This window comes from Bubalus bubalis, chromosome 7, assembly GCF_019923935.1.
Source record: "Bubalus bubalis isolate 160015118507 breed Murrah chromosome 7, NDDB_SH_1, whole genome shotgun sequence".
NCBI classification, from domain to species: domain Eukaryota; kingdom Metazoa; phylum Chordata; class Mammalia; order Artiodactyla; family Bovidae; genus Bubalus; species Bubalus bubalis.
The window spans coordinates 111,083,662-111,103,273 of NC_059163.1; the positions used below are offsets into that span (position 1 = coordinate 111,083,662).

General features: G+C 39.2%; 1 protein-coding gene and 1 long non-coding RNA gene across 8 annotated transcripts in view; one reads left to right on the forward strand and one right to left on the reverse strand.

The window, feature by feature from the left end:
- The window catches only part of HERC3 (HECT and RLD domain containing E3 ubiquitin protein ligase 3), a 144,006-nt gene that overhangs the window by 7,193 nt on the left and 117,201 nt on the right, over window positions 1-19,612 (reverse strand). The window lies entirely within an intron of this gene.
- LOC123334537 lies at window positions 1,947-11,501 on the forward strand. The gene is made up of 3 exons (XR_006552551.2): window positions 1,947-2,392; window positions 6,484-6,585; window positions 10,887-11,501. It is a non-coding gene; the product is annotated as an uncharacterized LOC123334537 (long non-coding RNA).

Genomic DNA, 19,612 nt, shown 5'->3' on the forward strand with positions numbered 1-19,612 from the left:
GATCCAGCGGATGTTGGCAATTTGATCTCTGGTTCCTCTGCCTTTTCTAAAACCAGCTTGAACATCAGGAAGTTCACAGTTCACATATTGCTGAAGCCTGGCTTGGAGAATTTTGAGCATTACTTTACTAGCATGTGAGATGAGTGCAGTTGTGTGGTAGTTTGAGCATTCTCTGGGATTGGAATGAAAACTGACCTTTTCCAGTCCTGTGGCCACTGCTGAGTTTTCCAAATTTGCTGGCATATTGAGTGCAGCACTTTCACAGCATCATCTTTCAGGATTTGGAATAGCTCAGTTGCATTTCTATCACCTCCACTAGCTTTGTTGGTAGTCATTCTTTCTAAGGCCCACTTGACTTCACATTCCAGGATGTCTGGCTGCAGGTCAGTGATCACACCATCGTGATTATCTGGGTCGTGAAGATCTTTTTTGTACAGTTCTTCTGTGTATTCTTGCCATCTCTTCTTAATATCTTCTGCTTCTGTTAGGTCCATACCATTTCTGTCCTTTATTGAGCCCATCTTTGCATGAAATGTTCCCTTGGTATCTCTAATTTTTTTGAAGAGATCTCTAGTCTTTCCCATTCTGTTGTTTTCCTCTATTTCTTTGCACTGATTGCTGAAGAAGGCTTTCTTATCTCTTCTTGCTATTCTTTGGAACTGTGCATTCAGATGCTTATATCTTTCCTTTTCTCCTTTGCTTTTCGCTTCTCTTCTTTTCACAGCTATTTGTAAGGCCTCCCCAAACAGCCATTTTGCTTTTTTGCATTTCTCTTCCATGGGGATGGTCTTGATCCCTCTCTCCTGTTCAATGTCACGAACCTCATTCCATAGTTCATCAGGCACTCTATCTATCAGATCTAGGCCCTTAAATCTATTTCTCACTTCCACTGTATAATCATAAGGGATTTGATTTAGGTCATACCTGAATGGTCTAGTGGTTTTCCCTACTTTCTTCAATTTAAGTCTGAATTTGGCAATAAGGAGTTCATGGTCTGAGCCACAGTCAGCTCCTGGTCTTGTTTTTGCTGACTGTATAGAACTTCTCCATCTTTGGCTACAAAGAATATAATCAATCTGATTTTGGTGTTGACCATCTGGTGATGTCCATGTATAGAGTCTTCTCTTGTGTTGTTGGAAGAGGGTGTTTGTTATGACCAGTGCATTTTCTTGGCAAAACTCTATTAGTCTTTGCCCTCTTCATTCCGTATTCCAAGGCCAAATTTGCCTGTTACTCCAGGTGTTTCTTGACTTCCTACTTTTGCATTCCAGTCCCCTAGAATGAAAAGGATACCTTTTTTGGGTGTTAGTTCTAAAAGGTCTTGTAGGTCTTCATAGAACCGTTCAACTTCAGCTTCTTCAGCGTTACTGGTTGTGGCATAGACTTGGATTACTGTGATATTGAATGGTTTGCCTTGGAAATGAACAGAGATCATGGAAACGAACAGAGATCATTCTGTCGTTTTTGAGATTGCATCCAAGTACTGCATTTCGGACTCTCTTGTTGACCATGATGGCTACTCCATTTCTTCTGAGAGATTCCTGCCCGCAGTAGTAGAAACAATGGTCATCTGAGTTAAATTCACCCATTCCAGTCCATTTCAGTTCGCTGATTCCTAGAATGTCGACATTCACTCTTGCCATCTCTTGTTTGACCACTTCCAATTTGCCTTGATTCATGGACCTGACATTCCAGGTTCCTATGCAATATCGCTCTTTACAGCATCAGACCTTGCTTCTATCACCAGTCACATCCACAGCTGGGTATTGTTTTTGCTTTGGCTCTATCCCTTCATTCTTTCTGGAGTTATTTCTCCACTGATCTCCAGTAGCATATTGGGCACCTACTGACCTGCGGAGTTCCTCTTTCAGTATCCTATCATTTTGCCTTTTCATACTGTTCATGGGGTTCTCAAGGCAAGAATACTGAAGTGGTTTGCCATTCCCTTCTCCAGTGAACCACATTCTGTCAGATCTCTCCACCATGACCCGCCCATCTTGGGTTGCCCCACAGGCATGGCTTAGTTTCATTGAGTTAGACAAGGCTGTGGTCCTAGTGTGATTAGATTGACTGATAGCCTTGTCTATCTCACTAATGATCATTCAAATGCTAATTAAGACAATGCTGTGCTGTGCTTAGTCAGTCATGTCTAACTCTTTGGGACTGTAACCCTCCAGGCTCCTCTGTCCACGGGGGTTCTCCAGGCAAGAATACTGGAGTGGGTTACCATGCCTTTCACTAGGGTATCTTCCCAACCCAGGGATCAAACCCTGGTTTCTCACATTGCAGGAGGATTCTTTACCATCTGAGCCACTGAGGAAGCCAGACTAAGAAAACAGCTTCCTGCAAGCCTGACTCACAGCAAGATGGCTTCCTGGGCTGTTTACTGCAGGTAAGGAGTTAGTTTTTTGGGCAGGCTTCTGCAGGCTGCAGGTCAGAGTTCTAGTTTGGTTTGTTTTTTTGGCTGTTTGTAATTTTTTTTTTTAGCCATTAAAAAAAAACAAACTGAAATACAGTTAATTTTGAATGTTGTGTTAGTTTCAGGTGTACATAAAGATGTTACAGAAAAACTCAAACTTTTGGCCAACCCAATATATAGTAGTGTGTATGTTAACCCCAAACTCCTAATTTATCTTTCCCCCACCATCCCCTTTGGTAACCGTAAGTTTGTTTTCTATGCCTGTGAGTTTACTTCCTTTTTATAAATAAGTTCATTTATATCATTTTTTAGACTCCACATATAAGTGATATCATATGATATTTGTCTTTCTCTGTCAGAGTTCTCATATTTTTATATATGGTCTGGCCATTGTCTGTATGTATATTCCACCTCTGACTAGTAAGGATGTGAACTGAGGCATAAACACCTGGGAGAAAAAGTTGCCAATATCTAGAAAGGTTGAAAATGTTAACACCCTTTAACCCAGCTACCGTTCTACTAGGTGGTATCCCAGAGGGACTCTTCACGTGACTGCACGGGAAGACAAGTACAGGGGTGTTCACTGCAACATTTTCTTGTAATACAGAGAATTCGGAGAAACAAAACTAAATACCCAGTAATATGAGAATGGCAAAGAAAAACCAAGTCATATGGTGGAAACCATAAAGCATAATAGCACTCTAATGGGATTGTGCATGCATGCTAAGTCGCTTCAGTCATGTCCAACTCTTTGCGACCCCATGGACTGTAGCCCATCAGGTTCCTCTGTCCACAGGATTTCTCCAGGCAACAATACTGGAGTGGGTTGCCATACCCTTCTCCAGGGGATCTTCCCAAGCCAGGGATCTTCCCGAGCCATGTCTCTTACATCTCCTGCGTTGGCAGGCGGGTTCTTTACCATTAGCACCACCTGGGAAGCCAGGTTAATAGAATCAATTAAATCTATAATTATCCAAAGGAACAGAATCTCGAGAACAATGCTGAGTGAAAACCAAGTTTCTGAATGTTAACTACAATATAATAGCACTTAGCACTTGCCTAAGTTGTTTTTTAACACTTAAAACATTTCTATCTATAGAGCCAGACAGTGGCTTTGCCACTTATGGCTGATGATCCTTGGGCAAGTTATTTAATCTCTCTGTGCCTCATTCTTTTCATCAGTAAAATGGGGAGAATAAGAGAATGTAACTAATCAGACTATTATAAAAATTAAATGAGTTAATAAATGTAAAGTTTTTAGAACTGGGGCTGCTTTGTAATTGTTAGTGATTATTATATTGTTTATGGCTAAGAGATTTTGTTTAGGAGTATGAAATTGTATATAATGTATATGTAAAATATGTTTAATAAAGGCATTAATGTAAAAAGATTTTTGTCTTAAAACACACATTATAAAAATATAAAAACACGAAAGAATATGCATAAAATTCGTTAAGAGTTTTGTCTGTGGAAAAGGAGGGTGAGAAGAGAGGCATAGGATTAAGAGGATGTACAGCAAGAATGTCAATGGTTTCAGGAATTCTTTTTTTAAAAAAATCTGAAGCATATACTATCTGTGTTTACTGTGGATCATAGATACAAAGTTAGTTTTGTGCTTTTCTGTATTTATGTCTTTTTCTAAAAATTAAAAAAACTGACACTATGAAGATAGATACTTGCCATGTCTCCTTCCCTGTGACACACTTCACAGAACTACAATTCGAACACCTTTTCTTATGTTTCCTCCAGGCAGATCCAGTCACCAAAAAGTAAACAATCTACACCAATAACTGTTGTGTGAGCCCTAACAGTTGATTTTTTTTTTCCATTTTGGAATGCAAGTGCTTTTACTGTGAAAGCATCAACTTCAAAGATAGCTACGGAGAATAAACACATGGCCAGCCACACAAGCAGAAAACATGAACAGCCAGGCTGCCTACCACACTGAAGTTCCTTTGGTTCAAAGATTTTGGTTGATTTTGATAACTGACCATTTGGGCCACTCGCTTTTTTCTCCTCCCACACATTAAATTCCTCCTCTTATGTTTTAAATTTATAAAGAATAAGCCCGGAAGGGACTTCCACGGTGGTCCGATGGCTTGAACTCTTCACTCCCACTGCAGGGGGCGTGGGTTCAACCCCTGGTCAAGGAACTAGAGCCCCCATGTTGCAACTAGCAGTTTGCATGCTGCAACTAAAGGTCCCATGTGCCACGACTAACACCCAGCACAGCAAAATATACATTCTTAAAAATAATTTTTTAGAAGTATGAGCCCATGAAACCCTAGGCCCTCACTGTCAACCTCAATGAAAGTAGAACCCCAGACTCTAACTCACACTCACTTTCTCTGCACCAGCCCCAACCCAACCTTATTATGTGGCCCCGGTAGGCTATGCAATTTCCAAGTCTTGAAGTAATAAACTCCCCCCCCTCCCAAAGTGTCCTGATAATTATTTCCAAAGGGCATTTTGCAGTCATAATCATAACCACAAGGGCTGGTTCAGTCACAACACTGGTTATTGACAGGCCGAGACCAGCACAAAACACTGACACTAGGCGGTATAATACAGTGGGTGGTGGAGTAGACAGGGGTGCAAATCCAGGGTCTGCCATGTCCTCTATCTAGTTACTAAGCTGCTCTTTTCTTATCTTTAAAATGGGGTAAATGTTCAGTTTTTAAAATAAAAGCCACTAATGTAAAAATATTGTACATCTTAACTACAGCTGCTGAAAGTTCTCACAATGCAGACAATGTACTGCTTTCCTGACAAAGACAAAGCCTGTAAAACAGAATGTTGCCTGCCTTCCAGTTCTGCAAGTATCAAGTCATAAGCCAATGCAGTCACTGAGAGGAATGAAAGACAGTGAAAGTGAAAGTTGCTCAGTCGTGTCCGACTCTTTGCCACCCCATGGACTATACAGTCCATGAAATTCTCTAAGCCAGAATACTGGAATGGGTAGCCTTTCCCTTCTCCAGGGGATCTTCCCAACCCAGGGATCAAACCCAGGTCTCCTGCATTGCAGGCAGATTCTTTACCAGCTGAGCCACAAGGGAAGCCCAAGAATACTGGAGTGGGTAGCCTATCCCTTCTCCAGGGGATTTCCTGACCCAGGAATCCAACCGGGGCCTCCTGCATTGCAGGCAGATTCTTTACTAACTGAGCTATCAGGGAAGCCCTATAATACAGGATAAAAAACAAGATTAAATATTCTGTGTTTTTTGGTCCCAAGATAGTTATGATACATGTCGGGAAGAATTTCAGTGACACCAGATTCTTGATTCTTCCTATACATAAATAAGCACTAAAATCACTTACTCGAGATACTTGATTCTTTTGTGATTAGAAATCTTTCACCAAGATGTATGTTTGACTATATGTATTTCCCAGTCAAAAAAAAAGAAAAAAAAATTACATATAATGGCTCTTTCTCTACCTCTTAGAAGCAGTTCCTCAGAACTATCTAAGTTCTGTCTCACAGGCTATAGTACTAAGTAAAGCCCCTGAGGGCCTTATAGTCAAAGCTATGGTTTTTCCAGTAGTCATGTACAGATGTGAGTGAACCATATAAGAAGGTTGAGCATAAAGGCTGAGTGGACCATAAAGAAGAACTGATGCTTTCAAATGTGGTTCTAGCAAAGACTCTTAAAGAGCCCCCTGAACAGCAAGGAGATCAAACCAGCCAATCCTAAAGGAAATCAACCTGGACTATTCATTTGAAGAATAGAACATGAAACTATTCATGTTGCTAAAGCTGAAACTCCAATACTTTGGCCACCTGATGCAAAGAGCCTACTTCACTGGAAAAGACCCTAATGCTGGGAAAGATTGAAAGCAAAAGGAGAAGGGGGTGGCAGAGGATAAGATGGTTAGATAGCATCACCAACTCAATAGACATGAATTTGAGCAATTCTGGGAGACAGTGGAGGACAGAGGAGCCTGGGGTGCTGCAGTCCACTGGGTCGCAAAGAGTTGGATCCAGTTTAGCCACTGAACAGCAAGAACAAAGGCCCCTGAATAAACTCAAAAATCATCTCTCTCATACCGTGCATTTTTTATTTCAGTCAGCAGTTGCAGAAACCATGAATGGACCCAATGCAGACTTTTCTCCTTCATCTGAACCCTACAAGGCACTAGCAAGGCCCTTGTGCCTGTCCACCTTCTTGGTGAGTCTAGACGAATTTGGCTGAGTGTCTCTTGCCTTGGTAGACAATCTTGAGTTTTATTCAGCAGTAACTAAGAAAGGTACCCAACTTTTCATTTGTAAGATATTGAGAAAGTGCCCAGTGGTGATTAGGTAGGAGGTGGATCTGATGTCTTTCCTCAAATCATCTACCTTAACAGGATTTCTTGGATAAAAGTGAAGACACCATATGAGAGCCTTCAGCCCCAAAGATAAGGGACATAGCTCTTCCTGGCCAGTAACAACTTTCTCGGGCAACTGAGGAAACTGAGTTGTGGCAGAGGCAAGTCCTCATACCGTGCAGCAGTCCCTAGGGAAACCCACTCATTAATTTAAAAATTCATTAATCCAGAGACACATATATGAAAACTGGCCATTCAGTGCTCAGAGCACCCACACCAGTTTTAGACTGCCAGCAGGAGAAAACGAGACAGGCAGAGGAGCTGAAATGACTCTAGGGTGCCACTTAGAAGAATTAAGCCCATAAACCACACATTGGCCCGCCACAGTCTTCAATAGTGATTTTACTCTGATAAGCCAACTTTAAAATGAGAAAGAGCCTCCCAAACAGAAGAAAATGGGGTGTCAGATGACCCCTGACTAATACCCCAAATAGGTTTACATATGTACAGACCTTATACTTGTAAGTACTTAATTAGGAACTAAGAAAATCCTCTCTGAAATGGCCAAGATGCAGCTCTGTCTGACATACCAAAACCGGTTTCTGCATAAGCAGTTAGAGAAAGCCACCTCGATAAAACATCTTTTCAAAATTCTAAGGGCACGAACTCCTTCTAGGAGGAACTTGCATTTTTCTCCTTGCATCTTTGAGCTATATATGTTCTACCAGAACGCTCAAGAACTCTTGCCTTATTCTTATTTAAACCATCTCTAATTCCTGGGACTGACTGGTGTGGCGGGGCGGGGGTTGGCAGGGGAGGAATAGGCCTTTAAAATCCAAGCAAGGGACTTCCGTGGTGGTCCACTGTAAGACTCTGCAGTATGAATGCAGGGGGCCTGGGTTTGATCCCCGGTCAGGGAACTAGATCCCACATGCCGCAACTAAGAGTTCCTGCGCCACAAGTAAAGATTCCTCATGCTGAAATGAAGATTGACGATCCTGTGTGCTGCAGCTTAGAACCAGCACAGACAAATAAATAAATAAATAAATATTCAACCCAAGTGAGTTAAACTTATTCCAACTGTTGTTTATAAACTAGTGAGTTTTATATCGTAATACTTGATTTATGACTAAGTTTTAAAATGAAGCTATGAGATCCCTGGTTACATCTGCCTATACGTGTGTACATTATAGATAAATGTCTCTACTTCTGAATGGTATTGCCAAAATTAATTTGTAAAAGAGCTCTCTACTTAATTGACTTAAAGGAAATTAAGCACCTATGTAAAGTCTCAAAAATATAGGCGAAACTAATCCAAATGAATTTCAGGTCACATGATCTGGTAAATATTCAGTTTTAAGTTAATATTCAGTACTAAACTTAGTTTAGGTTTGCTAGTTTAATTAATACAGACTCTTTAAAGTCATCAACATTAAGAGTAATACTTGTACTGAAGTTTACTAAAAGTCATCTAAGATCTCATTTCCATTAAAGAATTTGTCAGCAAGAAAAATAACCTGATATATTATGGAATTTTTATAAGTAAATTAACTGTAAATGAGATGACAGTTTTTAGGTCGCTTTAGGAATAATTATATTTTATGGTCTGTTGTTACTTGCTAAGTCATGTCTGACTCTTTGCAACCCCATGGGCTGTAGTCTGCCAGGTTCCTCTGTCCACGGAATTTTCAAGGCAAGAATACTAGAGTGAGCTGCCATTTCCTTCTCCAGGGGATCTTCCCAACCCAGGGATTAAATCCACATCTCCTGCATTGGCAAGTGGATTCTTTACTACTGAGCCACCAGAGAACCTTTGTTTTTTATGGTATGTTTAATGAAAAATAGCTTCTCCAGATTTTTGGTTACTTGAAACTTTAGAGTTTTACTAAATTATGTTAAATGATAAATCTAAATCATTCCAAAATAAAATTAGATACTGAAACATTAATTACTGAACATAGATTTCCTTTTACAGAGAAAATAAAGATATTCAGGACTATTAATAAATATGCTTGGCACCACATGGAAACATTTTCTATAAGAAAGCACTTTTTTTTAAGAAATCACAAAAAGTATTCATAAGTTTGTCAGTCTATAGAATGCTAAAATAAAAGTTTAAAATTGCTTACTTCTTAGTTTTCACTAGAAATTAAGTTTTTAAGAGTTAAGAATTCTAGTTAATATATGTAATTAAAACTAATAAAATTAATAAGAGAAACATCTTTGTATGCAAGGGAAAAAATAAGCTATAAGGAACAGAAATGCATTCTGTTAAGGGAAAAGAGAGTAATTTGTCCTAGAGAGAGGTTAAAAAGAGAGAAAGAGGAAAAAAGAGTACAGAGGGTCTTAAAAAAAAAAATAGAGCTATCATATGATCCAGCAACCTCACTCCTGGGTATATATCAGAGAAAACCATAACTCACAAAGATACACGCACCCTAACGTTCAGTGCAGCGCTGTTTACCACAGTCAGGACATGGAAGCACCCTAAATGTCCACTGACAGAGAACAGATAAAAGATGTGAGATACACACACACACACACACACACACACACACACACACACACAGGAATATTACTTGGTCATCAAAAAGAATGAAATTATGCCGTGTGCAGCAACACGGACGGACCCAGAGATTGTCATACTGAGTGAAGTAGTCAGACAAAGAAATATCATATGATATTGCTTATATGTGGAATCTAAAAACATGGCACAAATTAACTTATTTACAAAACAGAAACTGAATCAGAGATACAGAAAACAAACTTATGGTTACCAGTGGGAGGATAAATTGGGAGACTGGGATCGACATATAAACACTACTATATATAAAATAGCTGACTATTAATAATAAGGACCTACTGTACAGCACAGGAAACTCTACTCAATACTCTACAATGACCTACCTGACAGTAGAATCTAAAAAAGACTGCATATATGTATAACTGACTCACTTTGCCGTACAGCAGAAACTAATACAACCTTGTAAATCAACTATGCTCCAATACCATTTATCAAAGAAAAAGAGAGAGAGAAAGTATAGGAAAAAATCTAAAGGTAAAAAAGGAAGTCTTAGAATGATGTAAAAAGAAACAGAGGAAAGAGTTTTATGCATGGTCTGGACTGGCTAAGATAAGAATAAACTTAGTTGAGTGAATGAATTACAGTGTTAAAGGTAAGATGGTGCAAAACTAGAATTTGGCCCCCTGTTAAGAGGACAAAGTTTTCTTGGAGCATTGGTATGATTTTGATAACAGATTTTGAAGTTTCTTTTACTTAAGTAATCTGTTGTAACTTTCTATATTTGCCTTTGAATCTTTGTCACTTTGGTTAAGTGGTAAGTATTGTTTCACAGTGACCTATAGTTCTATTTGACCAAGAGTTTTAAAAACTCTTGATATCTTTGACAAAATTCCTCATATTGATTTCTAAATGAAGTTCTTTTGACCTGTAGGTAACTTTGGGACACTCCAGAGGGCCCCTGAAACATCTTTGAGAGAAATATTAAACTAATTGGGCTTATTTGATATGTTAAATTACATGGCTAGTATAATCAAATGAAAATAAATAAAATTTAATATTGTAATAGTGTGTAAAAATGCCCAAATTTCCTTGACAAATGCATTGTAATCAGGTCTTTTAACTGCTTTTTTAAAGTCTTTTGTCATCAATATACAATTAATCTTTTACTCTGATGCTTTTACAAAAATGCTCTATCTCCAAGTAGACTTATAGAAAGGATTTTTTGACAATCACAGGTTTCTGGTAACTTTCAGATCATACTGCCTAACTGGGTAAGACAGTAAAGAACATGAATTGAAAACCTGATGGCTTCATAAAACTGTAAACAGAGGATCAAGAATTAGTAACATGAGACTGAATGAACTGACAAGGATAGCTATAACTTTCAAGTCTCTGAAAAATTATTGCTGATTCTTTTTAATGTTTTGTTTTCCCAGATTTGAGAAACTTTTTGTCTTTCCTCTTAAGCTAATTATGATTTATAGCAGTTTGGTAAATTATACCTTTGTAAGCAGAAATGAAATATTTATCACTTCTCTGATTTCCCCAGAATTTGGAAACTCTTGGTGAATATTCTTATTTTCATGGCAATATAATTATTTGCACAATTTCAATAAGAATCTGTTCTCTTTATAACAGGAGATAATTGGAAACACTGGCTATATTACCATGACTTTGGATGGGATGTTATATTTGAGACTACACAAAAATCAGACATGGCCAGACAACTTCAAAGATCTGAGGTGGACTTAATGGAACCATAAAGCCCCTTTGAAAAACAATCTAGTACTTTGCTTATAGGATTCCTAGAAGCCTTATCAGGTGAATAAGGGCGGCTACTTCCTGGCAGGTGCATGGATCTCGCATGGATCTCAAGATTTTTTGCGGACCTGAAGAGGAGAGGAACCTGCCCAAATCTGTAGATTTTGCAGGCAGAATCTGATGCCTAGTCTTTGATATGGCTTTTCTAGCCTGAGGGACCTTTTAAATGTTCAATCTGAGATTCCTTATGAAGAAATTCAGCAAAAGCAATTTCAAAGAGCCTATATGATCTCAATTTGCCCATAATTAGGAGATATGAGGGTGATTTTAGAGAGAAAAAATTTATTTCAGTGAATATTAATTTCTAGTGTTCTTAACTGTTTTTGTGGTTTGTATTTACTGCCTAAGACTCAACTTCCTAGATGGCTCCTTGTTAATATGTTGTATTATTGTAAGATTTAATTGAATTATTAAAAGGACATTCTAAATTTATTTCTGAAGCTTACCATAGTAATCTATTTTTGCATGAAGATAGATGTCCCATAACCTACAACCAGGAGATTATATACAGGAAAGACATCAATCAAAGGACTCTCTCCAACCTACATAAAAAGACCCCATCAGGTACTCATGACTAGCTTATACACAATGAAACTTAAGGGAAATGATCCTTAGGTTTACATTTCCCACTGAAAAAGAGCCATGCACCAGACTGGTCTATAGAGAGGGGCTCCTGACCTCAAAATCCCCTTGAAACAACACTCAGAGGAGAAACTACATCCACACCAGGCCAAGAAGACAATATCAGGAGTAGACAGCTATATTAAAATGATCATTTATAGTGTTTTGTCGATTTCTTGGACCTTTGCATTCGAATCAAAAGAATTTTTTAATTGTGAACAATAATCCTATACAATTTAAAAAATCAATCCAATTTTCAGACTTGTGGTCACTTACCTACATCCAGTACTTCTGGTTTATTTTGGTGGATTTCTTATCTCCAAGGCTCTAACTGGATGGACCGCAGAAAACTTTTATTTTAGAAGAAAGAAGTTATAGGGCCACTAATGATATTACTAGATAGGAATCCCTCATTTGGCTAATCAATCATACTTTTTCTGACCCTGACCATAACATGAATTCCTTTTTAAAGTTACTCAAGCTCAATCAGGACAATGAGCTAAATTTCAAAGAATGTTCAGTTCAGTTCAGTTGCTCAGTCGTGTCTGACTCTGTGACCCCATGAATCGCAGCACACCAGGCCTCCCTGTCCATCACCATCTCCCAGAGTTCACTCAAACTCACGTCCATTGAGTCACGTGATGCCATCCAGCCATCTCATCCTCTGCCGTCCCCTTCTCCTCCTGCCCCCAATCCCTCCCAGCAAAGAATGTAACTTCCCACTTATTAGAAAAGACCCTCCCTCAATTATGGGATGGATTTATATAGCTAACACTGGGCTACAGTCATTTAAGTTTAAAGGCCTATGTCGAGAACAATTAAATCATATTAAAGATAACCAAGTAACAATCGAAAATTAAGCTGAGTGCGTTATGAACAATGCCAACATATTATTTCCCTTAAATACAACAATTAGTATGAAACAGACTGGGTCAGATGACCAGAAATACTGACTTGCACCTAATGGAACTCAGTGGCTTTGTGGCACTAATTTATGGCCTTGGCTTCTGCCACAATGGATAGGAAGATGTATCCTAGGATTCCCTTGGGCTCAAGACCATGTGTGTTCCAATTCAGATATGACTCCATCAACTTTACCATGTATACAAGCCTGATGGAGCAAGAGATCTGTGTTTCACTGGTCTGACCACTTAGCAGCTATTTCTGTGCCTTCAGTAGGATTGGAAGATGTAACCACCCAGATCAAAGCCTTCACAAAATTCACCCAGCAGGCCTTAAATGACAGTAATCAGGCTATGAGCTTACTGAATTATGAGATCTCTATGATGAAAAAAAAGCAGTATTATAAAACACACGGCTCTCAATATCTTTACAGCATCTCAAAGAGGCAGGCCGTAATTCAAACTGAGTGCTGCATCCTTATACCAGATGAATCCTCCAATATTACCCATTTAATGACTCACATGAAGAATCTGATTTCTGCCTTAAGTGATCTACTTCCTAGTCTTGGTGGTCTACTAAGGAGCTGGTTTCCTTCTCAGAGCTCATGCACAAATCTCTACTGTGGTCTTATTAATGTTATTAGCTGTATTACTTACATCCTGTATAAGGTGGTTGTTTCTTGCATTACCCAATGTGTCACAAGATCTTCGAGAAAACTAATGATGGCTCAGCGTCTTGAGGCAACTGATCATGTATATATTCCTATACAAGGGCTTCCCAGGTGGCTCAGAGGTAAAGAATCTACCTGCAATGCAGGAGATGTGGGTTTGATCCTTGAGTTAAGAAGATCCCCTGGAGAATGAAATGGCAACCCACTCTAGTATTCTTGCCTGGGAAATTCCATGGACAAAAGAGCCTGGTGGGCTACAGTCCTTGGGGTTGCAAAAGTTGGCCACAACTCAGCGACTAACAACAATGCTGCTGCTGCTGCTGCTAAGTTGCTTCAGTCGTGTCCGACTCTGTGCGACCCCATAGACGGCATCCCACCAGGCTCCCCCATCCCTGGGATTCTCCAGGCAAGAACACTGGAGTGGGTTGCCATTTCCTTCTCCAATGCATGAAAGTGAAAAGTGAAAGTGAAGTCGTTCAGTCGTGTCCGACTCTTAGCGACCCCATGGACTGCAGCCTACCAGGCTCCTCTGTCCATGGGATTTTCCAGGCAGAGTACTAGAGTGGGGTGCCATTGCCTTCTCCGCTAACAACAATAGTCCCATACAAATTTAACTGTAACGATGCAACTCTAGATACAGGGGAAGGAACATCCTTGCCTGACCTAGGAATGAACTTTCTTAGCACTGTGGGACAAATTGGTCATGAAATGTCTCCTAAACCTTGGTTCAACTTATGATCTAGAGGGAGGTAGTGGTAAAACAAAGAATATTGCCTGCCATCCAGTTCTACAAGGATCAAGTCATTTGCTATTGCACTCACTGACCTACAGGACACACTGAAAGGAATTCAGGACAAAAAACAGAATGGAGCATTTTGTTTTTTGAATATATGGACCCCTCGATAGTTTTGATACAAACTTGAGGAAGAATTTCAATGGCCCCAGATTCTTTCATCTTCCCATATAAAGATAAGCACTTCTTTGATTATGATTAGCAGTAATCTTTCACTAAGATGTATGCCTGACTCCATGTATTTCCCAGCCAAAAAATTCATATATACTGGCTGCTCCCCTGCCCCTTTCGAGCAACTGCTCAGAGTTAGCTGACAAACTGTCTCCAGGGGTACAGTCCTCTGTAGGGTCCCTGAATAAAACCAGAGCTCGCAGCTCTCATGTCCTGCATTTTTTAATTCTGTCAACAGTTGGTAACATTTTTCTGGTACAACTACCTAAGAAAAGCACCATCAGCATGATTTTGCATTATAGCCTGCGATGGTTAATTTTATGTGTCAGTTTGGCTTAGCTATTGTGCCCAGCTGTTGATCAAACATCACTCAAGATGTTGCTGGGAAGGAATTTTTTGGATGTGATTCACTTTTAGACTTTGAGTAAAGCAGATTAGTTTTCATAATGTGGATGGCCTCATCCTGTCGGTTGAAGGCTCTAAAAGACTAAAGTTCTCCAAAGAAGGAATCTGGCCTCCGGACTGCCTTCTGACTCAAGATTGTCACATCAACTCCTGCCAGAATTTTCAGCCTACCCTCCTGCTCTGAAGGTTTCTGATTTGCCAGCCCCACAATCACACACACAGATTCCTTAAAATCAATTTTTATCTTTATGTGTATGTGTGTGTGTTACTAGTTCTCTTCGTCTGGAGAACCCCAAGACAGATTTAGGTACCAGGAAGTGGGGTACTACAATAGCGCATACCTAAAAATGTAAAAGTGACTTTGGAATCAGGTAATAAGCAGAGGCTGGAAGGGTTTTGAGGGCATGATAGAAAAAGCCTAGTTTGCCTTGAAGAAACTACTGGCAGAAATAAGGACATTAAAGGAGATTCCAGTGAAGGCTCAGAAAGAAAAGAGGAGAGCTACAGTGAAAGCTTCTACTGTCTTAGAAAATACATATAAATCATAAACAGAATATTGATAGAAATATGGATGTTAAAGCACTCTGATAAAGTCCCAGACGGAGATGAAGAACATATTATTTTTTTGAAATTGGAAACAGGCAATCTTGTTATAAAGTGGCAGAGAACTTGGCCAAATCACGTTCTAATATTTTAAAGAAGGTAGGACTTACAAGCGACAAACTTGGTTACTTAGCGGAGGACATTTCTGAGCAAAATATTAAAGGTGTGACCTGGTTTCTTCTTGCTGCTTATAGTAAAATGCAAGAGGAAAGAGATAAAGAGGGAATTGTTAAGCGAAAAAGAAACAGAACTGGAACGTTTGGAAATCCTCAGCCTATCCATATAGCATGCTCTGAAAACAAGGCCAAGGATGTGGCTGAACAATGGTCTGCTAAAGAGATCAGGCATGTGACTGATGGATCCAGTCAACCATCTCCGTAGAAGCCAGGGTTAAAGATGTGGCTATCCAGGAAAGATCTGTGGAGGCCTCTCTTGTCTGATGGTGTGGACCCCCATGAATTGCCTGGGAGGCCAATAAGTTTTATGAGAATTTTATATAAGCAGGAACACTGTCAGCTTGCACTGAAGGGGCAGAGACGGTTTAAAAAAAAAAAAAAGGAAGAAAGACTGCCAGAATTCCACAGGCTCATTGAAATGAGCCAACAGAATTAACTGGCTGCAAACAGAACAGGTGTTAGAGCGCAGAACCAAAGAGAATTATTCTCCACGTCTAGAATCCACTTGCCTCAACTAAAGATCCCACATGCCACAACTAAGACCTGGCTCAGTCAAATGAATAAATATTTAAAAAAATCTAATGAACAACGTGATGTGAAGAACTGACTCAATGGTAAGTATTTGGATACACACTGTCTCAGTGATACTTAAGACTACCCTTTGAGTAAATTTTATGATATGAGAATTGTGGCCCAATAAAAACAAATACACAAAAACTCAAGAAAAAACATTTTGAAGTTAATGCCATCGTTATTCCAATTTGAGAACTGAATTCAATACAAACAACTAGTAAATGGGCAGGGGCAGAAAGTGAAGCCAGAGTCTGAGTACAGACCTGTGCTCCCAACCACTTCACCAAAGTGCCCTCCCATCACCCACCTTTCTTATTTTTCCCCCGATGTGACAGGTGTGTGAGAAATTACAGTAAGCAGAGATAAAGACGTGACAATACAACAGCTCATCTTGCTATTCCCAACTATGTGTTACTGGCAGCCCCAATAATACGCTAGAGTCCATAAAGCCCACAAAATGAGACAACTCTTAATAACAAGAGTTAAAACTTTTAAACACATAATTCTTACAAAGCAGGTACTATATGCATTGCAAACTGTTTTCAGAGTCTGAATCCAAGGGTTTTTTTAAATGCTTGTCAAACCAATTCTGAAATAAACATAGAAAGTCAAAGGAACTAGAAGAGCAAAATAATTTTGAAAATGAACCGAGCTAACCAACTTGAAGTACCTCATTTCATGACTTACACAGTTACCAAGTGTGGTACTGGTGAAAGGACACGTAAATCAATGCAACACGAAGTCCAGAAATGGATCAACATGTATGTGGACAATCGTGCAGTGCTGTGCTGAGTCGCTCAGTCATGTCTGACTCTTTGTAACCCATGGACTGTGGCCCGCCAGGCTCCTCTGTCCATGGGGATTCTCCAGGCAAGAAGACTAGAGTGGGTTGCCAAGCCCTTCTCCAGGGGACCTTCCCAACCCGGGAATCAAACTGGGGTATCTTGCACTGCAGGCGGATTCTTTATCAGCTGAACTGCAGGGCAGCCCTCATATGGACAATTACTTTTTGCCAAATTGAATGAGCAATTCCGTGAATAAAGGATAGTATTTTCAAGAAATGGTACCATATCAACAGAAGATCAATATGCAAAAGGTATATATCCCTATAGTAGTAGTAATGTTAGTCACTCAGCTGTGTCCTACTCTTTACGATCCCATAGACAGTAGCCCACCAGGCTCCTCTGTCCATGGACTTCTCCAGGCAAGAATACTAGAGTGGGTAAGCCTTTCCCTTCTCCAGGGGATCTTCCTGACTCAGGGATCGAACCCGAGTCTCTCAAATTGCAGGCAGATTCTTTATTGTCTGAGTCACCAAGAAGCCCATATACCTCACGCTTATTTTAAAATTAACTCAATATGGATCAGAGTCTAAATGTGAAAATTTAAGTTGCAAAACTTCAAGAAGAAAACTAAGACCAAATCTTTATGGCCTTGAATTTGGCAAAGATTTCTTAAATATGACACCAAAAGCATAATCTACTAAGAAAAGATTAATAAAATGGATTTATCAAAATTTTAAATATCTGCTTTTGGAAGACACTATTACAAAAATGAAAGACAAGTCACAGACCAAAGAGCATATTTAAAAAACACATATCTCACATAAAACTTTTACCCAGAATATATAAAAAATGTTAGAAAATTAGTAAGAGAACAAAAAATTCAATTTAGAAAATGAGCAAAACATCTAAACAGACATTTTATCAAAGAAGATATATGAATGACACGTAAGCACACTGAAAGATGATGTCATTAATCATTATGGACTCACATACAGCTCTTAGATTAGGGGACAAAACTCAACAATATGAAATGGTGAGGGTGTGGAGCAACTGCAACTCTCACGTATTGCCAGTGTAAAAGCGAAATAGTACAGCCACTGTGGAAAACATTGTGGAAGCTTCCTATAAAACTAAACCTACATTTACCATATGACCCAGCAATTCCACTTCTAGGTACTTACTCAAGAGAAATAAAAACCTTTGTTCACATAGAACCTGTTGAATGTTCAAAGCAGCATTATTTGTAATCACAAAGAACTGGAAATAACTCAAATGGGATACTAGTCAGTAAATAAAAAGGAACAGACTATTAATATACATTGTCACCGATGAATCTCCAATTCATTATGCTGAGAGAAAAAGGCCAGACTCAAAAGGCTACACACCTATTCCACTTATATGACATTCTGGGGATACAGAGACAGATCACAGACCAGTGGTTGCCAGGGTTGACAGTAAGGGAAAGAACGTGAGGATATTTGAAGAAGATGAGGTCACTGTTCTACAATTCCATTAATGTAGTGTTTACATGACTCTTATGTGTTTGTCAAAGTACCCTAAAAAGGGCAAAATTCGTTGTACATGAACTATATCTCAACACAGTCTTTAAAAAAAAAAAGAGTAGCCTTGAGACAGGTGGGACCTGGGACCCTTCGCTGCAGTGCTTGTATCTGGACAAACCTCTCCTCCAACAACAAAATAGGAAGTAACAAGGGACTAAAAATAACTGCATGCACAGCCTCTCTGGGCAATTTATGAACAAGATACAAAAAGACCAAAAATCCAACTTCCAGGAGCCAACTTGAGGAGCCGGGAGCAAAAGCAGGGTACTGCGCATGCCTCCTGCACACAGTGCCACCAAGGGGGTGGGCAGACCACCCAAGCCACCCTCTGGCCCGAACCCATCCCTCCCCCACCCTCAGCTTCCCAGTGCCAGCCCCCCTATCCTCACAGGGAGTAAACAAGGAAGTTACTTGTTTTAGCTCCCTTCTGCTGGCAGCAAGAGTCCCAAAAAAGCCTTGCTTGAATTTATCATCTAGTCTCTTATCAATTTCCATTTATTAAGGAGTCCAAGAACCCTGGTCAGTAAAGCATAGCTTAACACTAAGTTTAAAGATTTTTTAAGATGGGAACATAAAAATCCTAAAAGATGGGTACACCCTGGTTGTTTCAAGTAATTCAAGTTAGATTGAGTAAAGTCTGAGTTTAGTTTTGTCTTTTTAAAGTGTGTCATAGCTTCTATATTACAGGAGTTTGAAGGCCTCGCTTCTGTCCCTGATTCTGCCAATCAGGTGATAAATCAGGTAAAAGAGCATTTCACTTCCTTTTTCTTCACCTAAGTTCCTTATTTTTTAAAATGAGAAAATACAGTCTTAACCTCACAGTAGCTGTACCTATCTAAAGATGGTATATGGAACATGCAGGTGATATATTCAATATGTATAGCATCAGCCAACTAAATATAGATACATTGTTACACCAAATTTAGGGTTAGGATCGAAATTTCAACCTTAACCAAAAAATCTCATCATTATGAATGGTAACAGGGAAGCAGAAAGTAAATTATCCGAAACATAATTAAGAAAGTAAATAATATGAACTACAAGTACAAAAAAACTAAGATATTTTCTACTGCAGATATATTAAACCGTTTGTAAAGTTTCTTTGAGGAAGGGCACAAAGATGTCCTTTTCTTTTTTTTTTTTTTTTTTGGTAAGAAAGCTCTTATTAAGATGTCCTTTTCTAAGAGTATATTATTGCAGGTTATTTTTGAGTAATAAATACAATTTAACTATTTTGTAAACAAAATATCAAGTTCTTGCTAAGTGTCAGCACTAAATGCT